The 17,287-nt window shown below is 45.9% G+C and overlaps 1 long non-coding RNA gene across 2 annotated transcripts in view; it reads right to left on the bottom strand.

Annotated features, from left to right (window-relative positions):
* Positions 1-2,768: 2,768 nt before the first annotated feature.
* Positions 2,769-17,287, bottom strand: part of LOC139277057 (uncharacterized) — a 148,307-nt gene continuing 133,788 nt past the window's right edge. The window contains exon 3 of one of the 2 annotated variants that reach the window (XR_011596026.1): positions 2,769-2,832. This is a non-coding gene — a long non-coding RNA (uncharacterized lncRNA). The remainder of the gene's footprint in view (positions 2,833-17,287) is intronic. The other variant, XR_011596027.1, reaches the window with a different exon arrangement.

Genomic DNA, 17,287 nt, shown 5'->3' with positions numbered 1-17,287 from the left:
CCTCTCGCTGACTCACGAATCCCCGCTGCCTCTCGCTGACTCACGAACTCCCGCTGCCTCTCGCTGACTCACGAATCCCCGCTGCCTCTCGCCGACTCACGAATCCCCGCTGCCTCTCGCCGACTCACGAATCCCCGCTGCCTCTCGCTGACTCACGAATCCCCGCTGCCTCTCGCTGACTCACGAATCCCCGCTGCCTCTCGCTGACTCACGAATCCCCGCTGCCTCTCGCTGACTCACGAACTCCCGCTGCCTCTCGCTGACTCACGAATCCCCGCTGCCTCTCGCTGACTCACGAACTCCCGCTGCCTCTCGCTGACTCACGAACTCCCGCTGCCTCTCGCTGACTCACGAATCCCCGCTGCCTCTCGCTGACTCACGAACTCCCGCTGCCTCTCGCTGACTCACGAATCCCCGCTGCCTCTCGCCGACTCACGAACTCCCGCTGCCTCTCGCTGACTCACGAATCCCCGCTGCCTCTCGCTGACTCACGAACTCCCGCTGCCTCTCGCTGACTCACGAACTCCCGCTGCCTCTCGCTGACTCACTAATCCCCGCTGCCTCTCGCCGACTCACGAATCCCCGCTGCCTCTCGCTGACTCACGAACTCCCGCTGCCTCTCGCCGACTCACGAACTCCCGCTGCCTCTCGCTGACTCACGAACTCCCGCTGCCTCTCGCTGACTCACTAATCCCCGCTGCCTCTCGCCGACTCACTAATCCCCGCTGCCTCTCGCCGACTCACGAACTCCCGCTGCCTCTCGCTGACTCACTAATCCCCGCTGCCTCTCGCCGACTCACTAATCCCCGCTGCCTCTCGCCGACTCACGAATCCCCGCTGCCTCTCGCCGACTCACGAACTCCCGCTGCCTCTCGCTGACTCACGAATCCCCGCTGCCTCTCGCCGACTCACTAATCCCCGCTGCCTCTCGCCGACTCACGAACTCCCGCTGCCTCTCGCTGACTCACGAATCCCCGCTGCCTCTCGCCGACTCACTAATCCCCGCTGCCTCTCGCCGACTCGCGAATCCCCGCTGCCTCTCGCTGACTCACGAATCCCCGCTGCCTCTCGCCGACTCACGAATCCCCGCTGCCTCTCGCCGACTCACTAACTCCCGCTGCCACTCACCTACTCACCAACGCTGGGCCTTTTTATAGGCCTCCCCACACTGCCTCTCGCCGACTCACGAATCCCCGCTGCCACTCGCCTACTCACCAACGCTGGGCCTTTTTATAGGCCTCCCCACACTGCCTCTCGCCGACTCACGATCTCCCGCTGCCTCTTGGGAGACAGAGTGAAGCACAGAGCATCAGTGAGGAGAGGAACTGTGAAGGGATGATGAAGAGTCCGCTGTCTCTTCCTGGGAGCTGAGGACAACAGAAACAACTGGCGTCGGCTGAGAAACCAAGGTATCCAGATCACAGAAAGAAAAGAAAGACTTCCATTTGTATATCGTCATTCACGACCACCGGACGTCTCAAAGTGCTTTACAGTCAATGAAGTACTTTTGGAGCGTAGTCGCTGTTGTAATGTGGGAAATACAGCACCAATTTGCACACAGGAAGCTCCCACAAACAGCAATGTGATAATGATCAGATAATCTGTTTTTTGTAATGTTGATTGAGGGATACATATTAGCCAGGACACTGAGGATAGTTCCCCTGCTCTTCTTCGACAGAGTGCCATGAGATTATTTACGTCCACATGAGAGAGCAGATGGGACCTCAGTTTAATGTCTCATCCAAAAGACGGCTTCCCCGACAGTGTCAGCCTAGATTTATGTGCTCAAATCCTTGGAATGGGACTTGAACACACAACTTTCTGACTCAGAGACAACAGTGCTACCCACTGTCACAGCTGACAGAACAAAAAGCGATGCGAGAGTGTAGATCTCATGTGCAGGTAGTGAAAGTGGTCTCATCTCACATGTTACGGATAGTGGATGCATTGGAGGAGTCCACAATCCGCATCGGCAACACAATGCAAGAAGTACATCGGGGCATGCTGATCATTCTGATGAGTGTGATATTCCAAGAGATTTGTAATCAGGCAGAAGTTCTGAAGGTGATGGTTGCTTCCAGAGTAGATTCCTTAAAAAGCATCCCAGCTCAGGGCATTCACAATTTAACTGGGCATACAGCCCAACTAAACCTGTACCCAGGGCTGCGAGAAGTGGATGCAGATGTTAGGATTTCTGATGCTAGTGACATTGAGGCTGCATCAATTCAAGCTCCTCTAATGTCAGCACACGAAGGAGCTTCTGGCCTGGGTCAGGTCGGCATAGAACGCACAATCGATATGACACCAGAAGCAGGTTCGCCATGAACATCAGCATCACTGAGAGGAGTGCCACCTCCATCCTTGCCACCAAACCTCACATCTGCCTGAGATAGCACCAGAGGTTACGATTGTGAGTGAAAATAATTTTAGGCACAAGGGATAAACACGATGATAAGAAATAGTAATAGTACATAATAACGAGATAATAACTGAAAATCTTTGGCACATTGGTGCATTTCAGAATATTTTTATGTAAGCCTTTGGTGACCAATAATTTAGAGATGTTCTTACCTTTCCATCCACCAGTAGGGTTGTACCCTTAGTAAAAAGAGGCTTCAGGATCAGATGCTAACAGCTGGTGTAACTCACTGACTCCTCAAAGAGGAAACCACAGCTTTCTTACACACTACCTTTGGGAGAAATCCATATTTGACCTCTTTGATCTGTCGGCCCTTTGGCATGGTTACTTACATTTTGGGTGGCACTTGTGTTCATGATGACAAATTCTCAGGTCTTCCTTCCTCTCCTCCTCCTGTCTTCACCATCCTCTTCCTCAAAGAATGAGAATAAGGGAAATTCAAGAGAGAAAGCCATTATTTATTGACAATGTTATTTTTTATTTTCAAATACTTTTAAATGCTGATACCTCAGTGCTGTAGTGCAATGGAAGTCCTTTCCAATTTTCAAACTTCTGCGGGAACTCTGTTTGAACTGCCCTCTGGCCTTCACCATCTTTTCCTGGTGCCAGGACACTAAACTGGTCCCAACACCAGCCCTTTTATACAGACTGTGATTTCTAGGGTGCAGGAAATCTGTGTGAAGTCTACTAAGGCACATCCATCTGTCTTCATCTACATGCAGGCTCAGGGCAAACAGGTCTGGTTTATTGCAGGATTAGTGTAGGAAAATTGGAGCAGATATTTTTGGGGGCAGGTATCAGTGGAGGGCCTTCCCATCTCATTGCTCTTGCCACACTGCCTCTATACCACCCAAAATCGGCCAGACTTCACCAAGAAAATCCAGATTTTCTGATTTTTTTTTTAGGTAGGATTGAAGGCATAGGGAGCTATATTAGTTATTATTCTGTTTGTGAGAGAAATATAATTGCAGTTGTCAATGCCCTTCTCAATGCCAGACCAGTATGGAGCCCAGACCAGTGGGGAATGAAAAATTCTGTGTTAGTCCTTTACTGGACCAAACATAAAACAAATTGGTTGATCATTAACAGAAGAAGGGTCCATTGATCATTAAGGTGGAAACTTATTGCAATTGACTGAGCTGACCCAAATGTCAGATGCTATAGTAACCAAGGTATGAAAAATAAGTACAAAAGGAACATTGATAAATGCTGGACAGCTTATTACACAATTATCTATCATTGTTTACATTTAAGAAGTCATTGCAATATATTGTCAATACAGATGATGAAGAAAAATTATACTTCCATTTATAGCTTTGAAATACAACCAGCCTGTTTTTCTCACAAATGAATGTTAATGTAGCACATTGTACTATAATTCTCGTTAAAACGTTACGAAAATTAAATGTTTTGCATTACACATGATTGAACATGATTCATCCTTCATCTGGTAAGCTTGGCAATATTATTTTAATTGCATTAAATTCTGTTTCCAAAGCCTTAACTCTGTCCAAGTTCAAATACTGATGAAAATTAAAAATGCATTGGGCGAGCAATATGTGAAAAAGCAAAATAGATCTGGCATTTAAACAAGTACGAATCAAGAATGAAATGCAGCTAAAGAGATCTGTATCACATCTCCCAAGTGCAAATGTAGCCTATGATCAGCTATTTATAGACTCGAGGAGTCTGCTCTTATTTCTTTCTTATACTTTGTAAATCTTTAAATTTCAATGCAGAAATGTAGCAAAATTGTTGACACAATATGATAATACACATTCTACAGTGCAATATATTATAAAGAAAGAAAGACTTGGATTTCTAAAGCACCTTTCACGACCGCTGGACATCTCAAAGCACTTTACAGCCAATGAAGTACTTTTGAAGTGTAGTCATTGTTGTAATCTGGGAAACGCGGCAGAAAATGTGTGCACAAGCAAGCTCCCACAAATGCAATGCGATAATGACCAGATAATCTGTTTTTGTTATGCGGATTGAGGGATAACATAGAAACATAGAAACGTAGAAAATAGATGCAGGAGCAGGCCACTTGGCTCTTCAAGCCTGCACCATCATTCAATATGATCATGGCTGATCATGCAACTTCAGTACCCCGCTCCCGCTTTCTCTGCATACCCCCTGATCCCCTTAGCCATAAGGGCCACATCTAACTCCCTCTTGAATATATCCAACGAACTGGACTCAACAACTTCCTGTGGTAGATAATTCCATAGGTTCACCACTCTCTGGGTAAAAAAGTTTCTCCTCATCTCAGTCCTATATGGCTTACCCCTTATCCTTAGACTGTGACCCCTGGTTCTGGACTTCCCCAACATCGGGAACATTCTTCCTGCATCTAACCTGTCCAGTCCAGTCATAATTTTATATGTTTCAGTGAGATCCCCTCTCATTCTTCTAAATTCAGTAAGTCTAAGTCTGGCCGATCCAGTCTTTCTTCATATGTCAGTCCTGCCATCCTGGGAATTAGTCTGGTGAACCTTGGCCAGGGCACCGGGGATAACTCCCCTGCTCTTATTTGAAATAGTGTCATGGGATCTTTTACATCCACTTGAGATACCAGACGGGGACTCAGTTTAGACAGCAATACATCGAGGAGCTGAGATGACTGAAGACAGTGAAGGTCCATTTTACTGCCTTGGAACATACTTCAAGGCGTATTGTTCTAAAATGTACACAAATTTAGGAATTATTTATAATTTTCAGCTTACTGTTCTTTTTATAGTTGGCAGGGCATTATGATGGGCAGCAGTGGATAGCAGGCTCCAGGAATTATATGAATAATAGAGTACTAATGCACATATCAGTTTACATAGATTTTAAAGATTAATATTAAAGACCAGTAATACTGAAAATGCCACAGAGAGCAACTGTTAAGACTGCAAGTAATATTTCTTGAAATGGCATAAGTGCTCAAACGTAAGGGCCGATTTTCAAAGTACCGCATGCCAGCCAGGAAGCTCACCAGCAGTGCGTACTCAGGAAATCAACTCCCAATCTGTAGGAAAAGGAGCCTAATTGCCAAACAGGTCAAGAAATGTCAGGGAATAAGGTATTAAGTAGCACATCAACAGCATGCACAGACAAAGCAAAAGTCCCGAATTCCACAGTAATTCATAAGAATCTGGATAGAGATTTATTGCTGTGTGTAGTGGCAGATTGGTTGTTCCTCAGCCTCTCTCTCTTCACTTCCACAAAAATGGATTTTGGAAGAAGGGCTAGAGAGAGAAAGCCAGCCTGATAGTTTGAGTTGGACTTTAAAATTCTTTCTCTCTTTCACGACCTTAAATTGAACAGTAAGACTTAGATTTTCCACATTTAAAGATCGTACATCTCGGGTGTTTCAAGACTTCCACCTGCCACAAAGATGTGCCCCTTACCTGGACAAATCTTGCAATCATTAACTCAGTGACAGTGAGCAACGAAGTATCCATGGGAAGTGCAGCCAGTGTGGGGCCAGCAGCCTCTGAGCTGCTAGTGAAAGCATTAAAAAAATTATCCATTTTTAAATGCCCCCTCCTCACTCCTGCCCTGTGCCATCGATCACAGAGGTTCAATTGGCCAGGCTTTCTGCCGGTAAAAAAATTAGAAAGCAACCCTTTTGCTGCCATTGCAATACTGGATGCTCGGGACCTACAGGAGTCCCCGACATTCAGTGTTACTACAGCACAACTGACAGGAAATACAATGTCTGGCCTTGCCTGCAATAGATCTGGAAAATAGTGTAGAGCAGCATTGAATCAATAACAACAACTTTATAAAACAACTTTATTGTAGAAAAATATCTCAACTTGTTTCACAGAGGCATAATTGTAAAAAATGAAGCCAGGCCACAGATATAAGGAGGGGCAACCAAAATCTTGGTTTAAAAATAGGCTTTAAGGAGGATTTTAAAGGAGGAGAGGGAGGTGGAGAGGTGAATGGTTTTAGGCAGGAAAGTCCAGAGCATGTCGCAGGCTCCAAATGGGGGATAGGGGGTGAAGGGAGGGAGGGGTTGGAGGAGGTAGCAAGAGTACTGATTTATGGTGGGTGTCAATGTCAATGGCCAAAAGAAATTGCAGTTCATCCAAGACTGGATGTCAGACAAGCAAACAGACAAAGCAGAGGCAGTGCAGAGGTCATGAAAGGTGGTGGAGAGGTGACAAATCTTGCAATCATTAACTCAGTGACAGTGAGCAACGAAGTATGGTGTCATCAGCATATACATTACCTCTGCCTATATTTTTCCCTTTCTTTTTTTTAACAACTCCCCCTTTTTTCCCTCTTTCCCATGGCAGCTGATGATGATTCCACCATTCACACCCCATCTAGACTCATCTTTTGTTTCTTAACTTGTTCCATTATCATCTCATTTTTGCCCATCCTCCTTTTTGTCTCTTAATCTCTTGTCTTCCACCCTATCACAGATCTTCCCTTTTGTTCTTTCCTCCCCTCCCCCTTTCACTGCCCCTGCACTTCCTTAAGAACCGGTTACATCACAAACTTTTCCAGTTCTGACGAAGGATCACAGACCTGAAACGTTAACTCTGTTTCTCTCTCCACAGATGCAGCCTGACCTGCTGAGATTTGCAGCATTTTCTGTTTTTATTTCAGATTCCAGCATCCGCAGTATTTTGCTTTTGTATTTTTGTTATCAGTATACATGTGGAAGCTGATCTCATATCTTTCGATAATGGGCAGCATGTAGGTGAGTAAAACAAGGGGGCAAGGACAACTTTTTGGGGACTTCAGAGTTAAGAGTATGAGGATGGAAAGAGAAGATATTGCTGGAGATGCTCTGGCTGTGATTGGATAGGTAAGATTGGAGGCCAGCAAGGGAAATCCCACTGAGCTGGAAAATGAAGGAGAAGCACTGGGCAGGACGTTGTGCTGGACTGCGTTAAAGGCTGCAGTGATGCTGAGGAGGGATAATGCACCACGGTTATAGTCACAGAGGGTACCAAGTTTCGAGCCGCGCCTAGAACGGCGCAGTCCCAACCTGGACGCCCGTTTTTCGCGCCACAAAGTGCGCCTAAAAAAAACTTCCAGATTCTCCAGCTCCCTGCATGTCGTTTGCAGCTTGGCGCAGCGCAGCATGAGCTGCAGGGGGCGGAGCCAGGTCCCTGCGCTGAAAACAGTGCCGGGACCTCTGCACATGCGCGCTACAGTGGGCGCGCATGTGCAGTAGCTCCAGGCGCCCAAAACTGTGTGGGAGGGGCCGAAGCACGCAGCCACTAGCCCTGGCCCAATGGCCTCACTGGGGCTGCGTGAATGAGGCTTCTCCCACGGCCAGCTCCTGCTTCCTCCCGACCCGACTCCCGCTTCCCGCCCCCGGACCGGACCGGACCCCGACCCGACCCCCGCTTCCCCCCCCTCCCCCCCGCTCCTGGACCAAACCTGACCCCGACCCCGACACTGACCCGACTCCCGCTTCCCCCCCCCGCTCCTGGACCGGACCCGACTCCCCGGACTGGACCCGACCCTACTCCCGCTTCCCCCCGCCCCCCGCCTCCGGACCAGACCCGACACCGACCCGACTCCCGCTTCCGCACCCCCCCCCAACTGGACCTGACCTGACCTCCCTCCCCCCGACCTGAACCGAACCGACCTCCCTCCCACCAGCCCCCCGACCCGCGCTCCACCCGACCCGACCCAACACCACCTACCTGTAAATCTGGTGCTGGGGACGGGCCCTGCCCGAAGTCTCGGGCCTGGTCGGGCCCGTTCAGCCTCCTTCCCCCTTCTCCTTTTCCCCCCCATCTCCTTTCCCCCATCTCCTTTCCCCCCCTCCTCCTCCTCCCCCCTTCTCCTCCTCCCCCCTCCCCCTCCTTCTCCCCATCCCTCCCCCTTCTCCCCCATCCCTCCCCCTTCCCTCCTCTGCTCCCCCCTCTCTCCCTCTACCCCCCCTCCTCCCCCTCCCCTCGCTGTCAGAAACACAGACACTGACAGACAGAGAGTGAGAGACACACACAGACAGATAGACAGACAGAGAGATAGAGACACTGACAGAGACACACTGGGGGGTGGGGGGGCATCCCAGCACGCTGTTGGAGGGCTCCCGGTGCTGCAGTCGGTAAGTAGAAAATGTTTTATTTATTGATTTTTTTTAAAATTATTTCTTATTAATTTATTTTGATTGATTTATTGGTTGATTTATTGATGTTTTTATCATTTATTATTGATGATGGCTCTTTATTTGTAAAACTGAAGTGTTTAATGTTTGTAAACTTCCCTTTAAACACCCCCCCCCCCATTCCCTACGCCTGATTTGTCACCTACGCCTGATTTTCTAAAGTGTAGACAAGGTTTTTTCGAGCGTACAAAAATCTTCACTTACTCCATTCTAAGTTAGTTTGGAGTAAGTTTTCACTGACGAAACTTTGAAAACAGGCGTAAGTGGCCGGACACGCCCCCTTTTGAAAAAAAAATTCTGTTCCAAAGTAAAACTGTTCTAACTGACTAGAACTGGAGCAAACTAAATGGCGAGAATTCCGATTTCTGAGATTCTCCGTTCTACACTAGTTGCTCCTGAAAATCAGGAGCAAATCATGTCGAAACTTGGGGCCAGAATGTTGTTTGTTACTTTGGTTAGGGCAGTTTGTTGCTGTGGCAGGTTATAAACTTAATGAGAGTGATTCAGATGGAGTTGTGGAAGAGATGGCCTTGGATTTTGGAGAGGAAAGGGAAGTTTGAGGGAGGTGGTAGTTTACAATGACAGAGGTTAAGGTAGTTTTTTTTGATGAAGGAGTGATGATGGTGGTTTTAAAAGGCAGTGGGCAACATCTGGAGAAAAGAAGACAGTAGTTATCGGTGCTCTCCAGGATGATCTTTGAATAGTGGACAGTTTTAGCAGAACAGAGGGTGGATCAATCATGCTTGATATGGTTCAGTCATATCTGGCGATAGATGGCTAAACCTGTTGCGTACTAGATAAAAAGAAAGACTTGGATTTCTATAGCACCTTTCACGACCACCAGATGTCCCGGCGGTCTTTTATGTCCACCTGAGATAGCAGACAGAGCCTCGGTTTAACATCTCATCCAAAAGACGGCACCTCTAACAGTGCAGCATTCCCTCACCCCTGCACTGGAGTATCAGCTTAGATTTGCTGTGCTCAAGTGGGACTTGAATCCACAACCTTCTGACTCAGAAGGTGAGAGAGCGACCTACTGAGCCACAGCTGACACTGTAGACACTGTCTACAGCAGTGATATAGCAAAGCTGGAGGCCATACCAGGGGGAAACAGCCGGGATAGGAAAGAGTAAAGGTTTTGCAAGGGCATCAAAGGTGGAGATGAAGAAGTTGTTGAGCAAATCGATGGCTGGATAATTATCATGGCTAATGCAGGACAAAAGCCTGGGAAGTTTGAAAGTTGCATCAGTTGTAAGTAACTTGATGGAGAGTTTTTCCAGGGGTGGATTCAAAATAACATTGGGTTGGAAGATTTCTGGAAGAGAGGGGGCAAAGGAAGCTTAGATGGAGATTGAAATCATTAATGTTGAGGAGTTGCTCAGTGGAGAGGAAAGAAGGGAAGTGGCTGGTTATAGAGAGGAAATGGTAGCACAATGATTATGTTACTAGACTTGTAATCTAGAGACATGAGTTCAAATCCCACTATGGCAGCTGGGAATTCAAATTTGGTTAATTAAAAAAAAATTAAAAATCTGGAATAAAAAGCTAGTGTTAGTAATTGTGACCATGGAACCACTGGATTGTCATAAAATCTCATCTGAATCACTAATGTCCTTTAGGGAAAGAAATCTGCCATCCTTACCCAGTCTGGCCTATATGTGACTCCAGACCCACAACAATGTTGTTGACTCTTAACAGCCCTCTGTCGTTCAAGAAGGTGCAATTAGGAGTCAGCAGTTACACAATGCCCACATCCCATGAACAAATAATTTAAAAAATCTCAGGGAGAAACTTAAGGTGGGAAAGCAGAAAACAAACATTTTAAAGGTGCTTGTTACTAATTTCAAAACTAGTTTCACAATGTCAAATTCAGGACTCCCTTTATTGCCTCCATCACTCATTGGAAAAATCAATGTAGCCATCCAGATAAATCTATACCAACTAGTATGCAGGTTAATGAAGCTCCTTATTCTCTGCACTGCAACACAATATTGATTAAAAATTACCAATTTAGAATTATAAAGGTTAGTGAATACAAATGTATCTATAAAGCAAGCAAGAATATTGTCACCTAATTCAACCCGAGCATTGTGAGAGTGGTCTCCCTCTCTCTCTCTCTTACTTTCTTTCTTTCCTCTTTTCCTCTCTTCCATTTATGTACTTAAGCATTTAAATTCCTACTTATGAATTCCAACACTCCCACTTATCCCAATTCAATACTCGGCTTATCATTCAATCTCTCCACTGAAATGTAATATCAAATGTAACCATGATTTAATCAAAACCTTTATTTGGAAAAAAATTGCTTTTATATAGCCCTTTCATGACCTCAGGACATGCAAAAGTGCTTCACAGCCAATAAATTACTTCGTGAAGTATAATCACTATTGTAATGCATGGAAATGCAACACCCAATTTGTGCACAGCAAAGTCCCAGAAATAGCAATAAGATAAAGGACCAGATAATCGTTTTTTTTTTGGTTTAGTGATGCTGGTTGGACAGGACAACAGAACTCCCCTGTCCCTCTTCAAATAGTGGCAAGAGATTTTTTTATGTCCACCTGATAGGACAAGATGAGGCATCAGTTTAATGTCTCATCTGGAAGACAGCACCTCTGACAGTGCAGCACTGAAGTGTCAGCCTAGATTATTTGCTCATACTCAACCTCGCCCTACTTAAAACAGTGGCACCGCTTTTTTGTTGCCATTTTCAAACAGCCTTTATAGACCACTGGCTAGGTTGCTCTATGTGGACACAGCACACTCTGTCAACTGGTACATACAAATAGCTAGGGACCATAATTTAAATATTTTAATAAGCCTCCCTCCTGTTCTAGGTGGAAGTGCTGGCTAACCATTTTCAGTTACGCAGCATTCAGGTGGCCAGTGAGCAGTAGGTCATTTCAAATATTTTTGTTTGTCTATTGCCCTATTTGTCAGTGTGAATGGGGGGTTTAGGCAGATGAAAATTACCTCCGATATATTGGATAAGCATGGTCTAACAGTGAACTCTTTCGTGCCTCATTGGATGAATTCAAGTTATTGCAAGGAGAAACAATTTTTTATTTAAAAATACAGTAGTTTATTCCAAGCAAGCCGCTACATTGTTATCTCCTAAACTTTTACTTAATGATAAATAATTTTTCAGAATGTTGGTACAGCTCATTCACTAAGAAATCCCAAAAGTGGACACAAACCCCAAGCAGGAGTTTCATTACTCCATTGCAGTAACACTCTTAATTAATTTTCCACACATTTTACCAAATAGCTGATCTCCTACATACAGTTAATTGTTTCCCTCTGACACCTCCTTCTTTAACTGGGGACTTAACATTTTGTAATCAAATGCATGATAGTTTTGTAATAACAGAATGTCTTATCAGTAACAACCACCAGAAGAGCTGTAAACTCAAAATTTCACAATATTTTGATTCATTTCTACTTTGCATACATAATACTCAGCATTCATAATTATTAGGGTTTTGAGAATATATGATTTATAGAAGTCAGATCTGATGTTATATAAGAAACTTAAGTTAAGTAGAAAGCAAGGACGGGATGATGTGTGAGTGGGACTTGGTGTGGGATAACATTTGGGTAGCAGAGTTTTGAATGAGCTGAAGTTTACGGATCCTTAAGGCCGTCCAGGAGAGCATTGGAATATTCAAGTTTGGAGGTAACAATGGTATGGAAGAAAGGTTTCAGCAGCAGTTGGGCTTCAGCAGAGGTGAAGACAGAAATAGACATTCTTTGTGATGGAGAGGTTATGGTGTCCGAAATTTAGCTCATAAATGAATAGGATGGAAAGTGTAATGCATTTGCTTCATGGGTTCTTTGCTTAAGAATTCATAGCAACACGTTGCTATTAAGAACAGTTGGTTTATTAACAAAGGTTTAATAATCACATGACACATTATGAGTTCATCCACTAGGCTCACAACTGCATACTTCATTGTGGATGACCTAGACCCAACTGACTGGGGTTTTATTGAGTCTTGTGAACATCACGTGACTGGCTAAGCCACTCACAATGCAGCAGCTCTACAATTATTTTGTGTAGATGCAGTAATCAAGTGTCCCCTAATTAAAGAGGGGGTCACACTCCAAAAACTTTTCAAGTGCCTCCTGAGTTTTTTTTTTGAGAGCAACAAAAACACAAATTATAAAGTGCCCCCTGGCTAAAAGGCGGAGGGGGGTGGGGGGGGAGGGGGGCAGCGCGGCACAAAAACCAACAAACTTAAACAACATAGAAAATAGATGCAGGAGTAGGCCATTCGGCCATTCTAGCCTGCACCGCCATTCAATGAGTTCATGGCTGAACATGCAACTTCAGTACCCCATTCCTGCTTTCTCGCCATACCCCTTGATTCCCCTAGTAGTAAGGACTTCATCTAACTCCTTTCTGAATATATTTAGTGAATTGGCCTCAACAACTTTCTGTGGTAGAGAATTCCACAGGTTCACCACTCTCTGGGTGAAGAAGTTTCTCCTCATCTCGGTCCTAAATGGCTTACCCCTTATCCTTAGACTGTGACCCCTGGTTCTGGACTTCCCCAACATTGGGAACATTCTTCCTGTATCTAACCTGTCTGAACCCATCAGAATTTTAAATGTTTCTATGAGGTCCCCTCTCATTCTTCTGAACTCCAGTGAATACAAGCCCAGTTGATCCAGTCTTTCTTGATAGGTCAGTCCCGCCATCCCGGGAATCAGTCTGGTGAAGCTTCGCTGCACTCCCTCAATAGCAAGAATGTCCTTCCTCAAGTTAGTAGACTAAAACTGTACACAATACTCCAGGTGTGGCCTCACCAAGGCCCTGTACAACTGTAGCAACACCTCCCTGCCCCTGTACTCAAATCCCCTCGCTATGAAGGCCAACATGCCATTTGCTTTCTTAACCGCCTGCTGTACCTGCATGCCAACCTTCAATGACTAATGTACCATGACACCCAGGTCTCGTTGCACCTCCCCTTTTCCTAATCTGTCACCCTCAGATAATAGTCTGTCTCTCTGTTTTTACCACCAAAGTGGATAACCTCACATTTATCCACATTATACTTCATCTGCCATGCATTTGCCCACTCACCTAACCTATCCAAGTCACTCTGCAGCCTCATAGCATCCTCCTTGCAGCTCACACTGCCATCTAACTTAGTGTCATCCGCAAATTTGGAGATATTACATTTAATCCCCTCGTCTAAATCATTAATGTACAGTATAAACAGCTGGGGCCCCAGCACAGAACCTTGCGGTACCCCACTAGTCACTGCCTGCCATTCTGAAAAGTCCCCATTTACTCCTACTCTTTGCTTCCTGTCTGACAACCAGTTCTCAATCCATGTCAGCACACTACCCCCAATCCCATGTGCTTTAACTTTGCACATTAATCTCTTGTGTGGGACCTTGTCGAAAGCCTTCTGAAAGTCCAAATATACCACATCAACTGATTCTCCCTTGTCCACTCTACTGGAAACATCTCCAAAAAATTCCAGAAGATTTGTCAAGCATGATTTCCCTTTCACAAATCCATGCTGACTTGGACCTATCATGTCACCTCTTTTCAAATGCGCTGCTATGACATCCTTAATAATTGATTCCATCATTTTACCCACTACTGAGGTCAGGCTGACCGGTCTATAATTCCCTGCTTTCTCTCTCCCTCCTTTTTTAAAAAGTGGGGTTACATTGGCTACCCTCCACTCGATAGCAACTGATCAGGCCCTGGGGATTTATCGGCCTTCAATCCCATCAATTTCCCCAACAAAGTTTCCCGTCTAATAAGGATTTCCCTCAGTTCCTCCTCCTTACTAGACCCTCTGACCCCTTTTATATCCGGAAGGTTGTTTGTGTCCTCCTTAGTGAATACCGAACCAAAGTACTTGTTCAATTGGTCTGCCATTTCTTTGTTCCCGGTTATGACTTCCCCTGATTCTGACTGCAGGGGACCTACGTTTGTCTTTACTAACCTTTTTCTCTTTACATATCTATAGAAACTTTTGCAATCCGTCTTTATGTTCCCTGCAAGCTTCTTCTCGTACTCCATTTTCCCTGCCCTAATCAAACCCTTTGTCCTCCTCTGCTGAGTTCTAAATTTCTCCCAGTCCCCTGGTTCGCTGCTATTTCTGACCAATTTGTATGCCACTTCCTTGGCTTTAATACTATCCCTGATTTCCCTTGATAGCCACGGTTGAGCCACCTTCCCTTTTTTATTTTTACGCCAGACAGGAATGTGCAATTGTTGTCGTTCATCCATGCGGTCTCTAAATGTCTGCCATTGCCTATCCACAGTCAACCCCTTAAGTATCATTCGCCAATCTATCCTAGCCAATTCACGCCTCATACCTTCAAAGTTACCCTTCTTTAAGTTCTGGACCATGGTCTCTGAATTAACTGTTTCATTCTCCATCCTAATGCAGAATTCCACCATATTATGGTCACTCTTCCCCAAGGGGCCTCGCACAACGAGATTATTAATTAATCCTCTCTCATTACACAACACCCAGTCTAAGATGGCCTCCCCCCTAGTTGGTTCCTCGACATATTGGTCGAGAAAACCATCCCTTATGCACTCCAGGAAATCCTCCTCCACCGTATTGCTTCCAGTTTGGTTAGCCCAATCTATGTGCATATTAAAGTCACCCATTATAACTGCTACACCTTTATTGCATGCACCCCTAATTTCCTGTTTGATGCCCTCCCCAACATCACTACTACTGTTTGGAGGTCTGTACACAACTCCCACTAACGTTTTTTGCCCTTTGATGTTCTGCAGCTCTACCCATATAGATTCCACATCATCCAAGCTATCCTTCCTAACTATTGCATTAATCTCTTCTTTAACCAGCAATGCTACCCCACCTCCTTTTCCTTTTATTCTATCCTTCCTGAATGTTGAATACCCCTGGATGTTGAGTTCCCAGCCCTGATCATCCTGGAGCCACGTCTCTGTAATCCCAATCACATCATATTTGTTAACATCTATTTGCACAGTTAATTCATCCACCTTATTACGGATACTCCTTGCATTAAGACACAAAGCCTTCAGACTTGTTTTTTAGCACCCTTTTTCCTTTTAGATTTTTGCTGTACAGTGGCCCTTTTTGTTCTTTGCCTTGTGTTTCTCTGCCCTCCACTTTTCCTCATCTCCTTTCTGTCTTTTGCTTTTGTCTCTTTTTTGTTTCCCTCTGTCTCCCTGCATTGGTTCCCATCCCCCTGCCATATCACTTTGACTCCTCCCCAACAACAAATTAAACTTTACACGTGGTTCAAATTAAAATTTGGTTGCCGGGAGTGATGATGCACTCCAGTCCCTCTGGCGCCCACCTCAGCAGCTCTACAACTCTTTTGGGGAAAACCATAATAAAATAAATCAAGTGCCCCCTGATCTGGGGGACACTCCAAACACTTTTCACGTGCCCTTTTTTTTGTTGTTTTTTTTTTGGTGATTTTTGTGGCGGGTTTTTTTGGGGCAGTAAAACCATAATTTACAAGTGCCCCCTATAAAAGGGGAGGGAGACACTAAAAACCCAGCAATTAAAACCTCGCACACTCCATAAAAATGTGGAACACGGAGTCCTCCAGACCGCAGAAATTGCAGGCAGCCTGGGAGCCCGTGAACCGGCTTAAAAATTTGTTGCACGGGACTGCTCCGTGCACCACCCTCCAGGCCAAGTCCCCAATAAATAGTGGGAGGACTCCCGCGTAGAGTGCACTCCATCGGGGACCCCCGCCTCCTCCAGACGGCAAGATGGTACGCCATGGCGTGTCCGGACGGCAGACGAGGATGGCAAGGTTGAGAGTGCAGCAGCTCTACAACTCTTTTGGGGGGGGGGGGGGGAACAGAATAAACATTAGATCAAGTGCCCCCTCGATCTGGGGGACACTCCAGACACTTTTAACTGCCCTCTTTTATATTTTTGGAGGTTTTTTTTGTGTTTTTTTGTGATTTTTTTGGGGGCGTTAAAATTATATATTTTACAAGTGCCCCCTATAAAAGGGGAGGGGGACACTAAAAACCCGGCAATTAAAACAAATTAAACTTTAAAACATGTCAAATCAAATTAAAATTTAGTTGCCAGGGGTAATAATGCACTCCAGTCCCTCCTGCACCCACCTCTCGCAGAAGACCGCGAGCGTACTGGTGGACATCGCGTGCTCCGTCTCTAGGGACACCCTGGCCCGGATGTAAGCACGGAAGAGAGGCAGCAGTCAGGCTGAACGACCCCCTCGACTGCCCGCTGCCTGGACCGGCTGATGGCACTCTTGGCAGTGCCCAGGAGCAGTCCTACGAGGAGGCCCTCGGACCTAACCGCTCCCCTCTGCACAGGGTGCCCAAAGATCAGGAATGTGGGACTGAAGTGCAGCCAGAAATTGAGGAGCAGCCCCTTTAAATAATGGAACAGGGGCTGCAACCTCGTGCATTCAATAAAAGCATGGAACACGGACTCCTCCAGACCGCAGAAATTGCAGGCGGCCTGGGAACCTGTGAACCGGCTTAAAAATTTGTTGCACAGGACTGCTCCGATAGATAGTGGGAGGACTCCCGCGTAGAGTGCACTCCATCGGGGACCCCCGCCTCCTCCGGACGGCAAGATGGTACGCCATGGCGTGTCCGGACAGCAGACGAGGATGGCAAGGTTGAGAGTGCAGCAGCTCTACAACTCTTTTGGGGGGGAACAAAATACACATTAGATCAAGTGCCCCCCGATCTGGGGGACATTCCAGACACTTAACTGCCC

Source organism: Pristiophorus japonicus, chromosome 12 (genome assembly GCF_044704955.1).
Source record: "Pristiophorus japonicus isolate sPriJap1 chromosome 12, sPriJap1.hap1, whole genome shotgun sequence".
NCBI lineage: Eukaryota > Metazoa > Chordata > Chondrichthyes > Pristiophoridae > Pristiophorus > Pristiophorus japonicus.
This window is presented reverse-complemented; position numbering and strand designations above follow the sequence as displayed.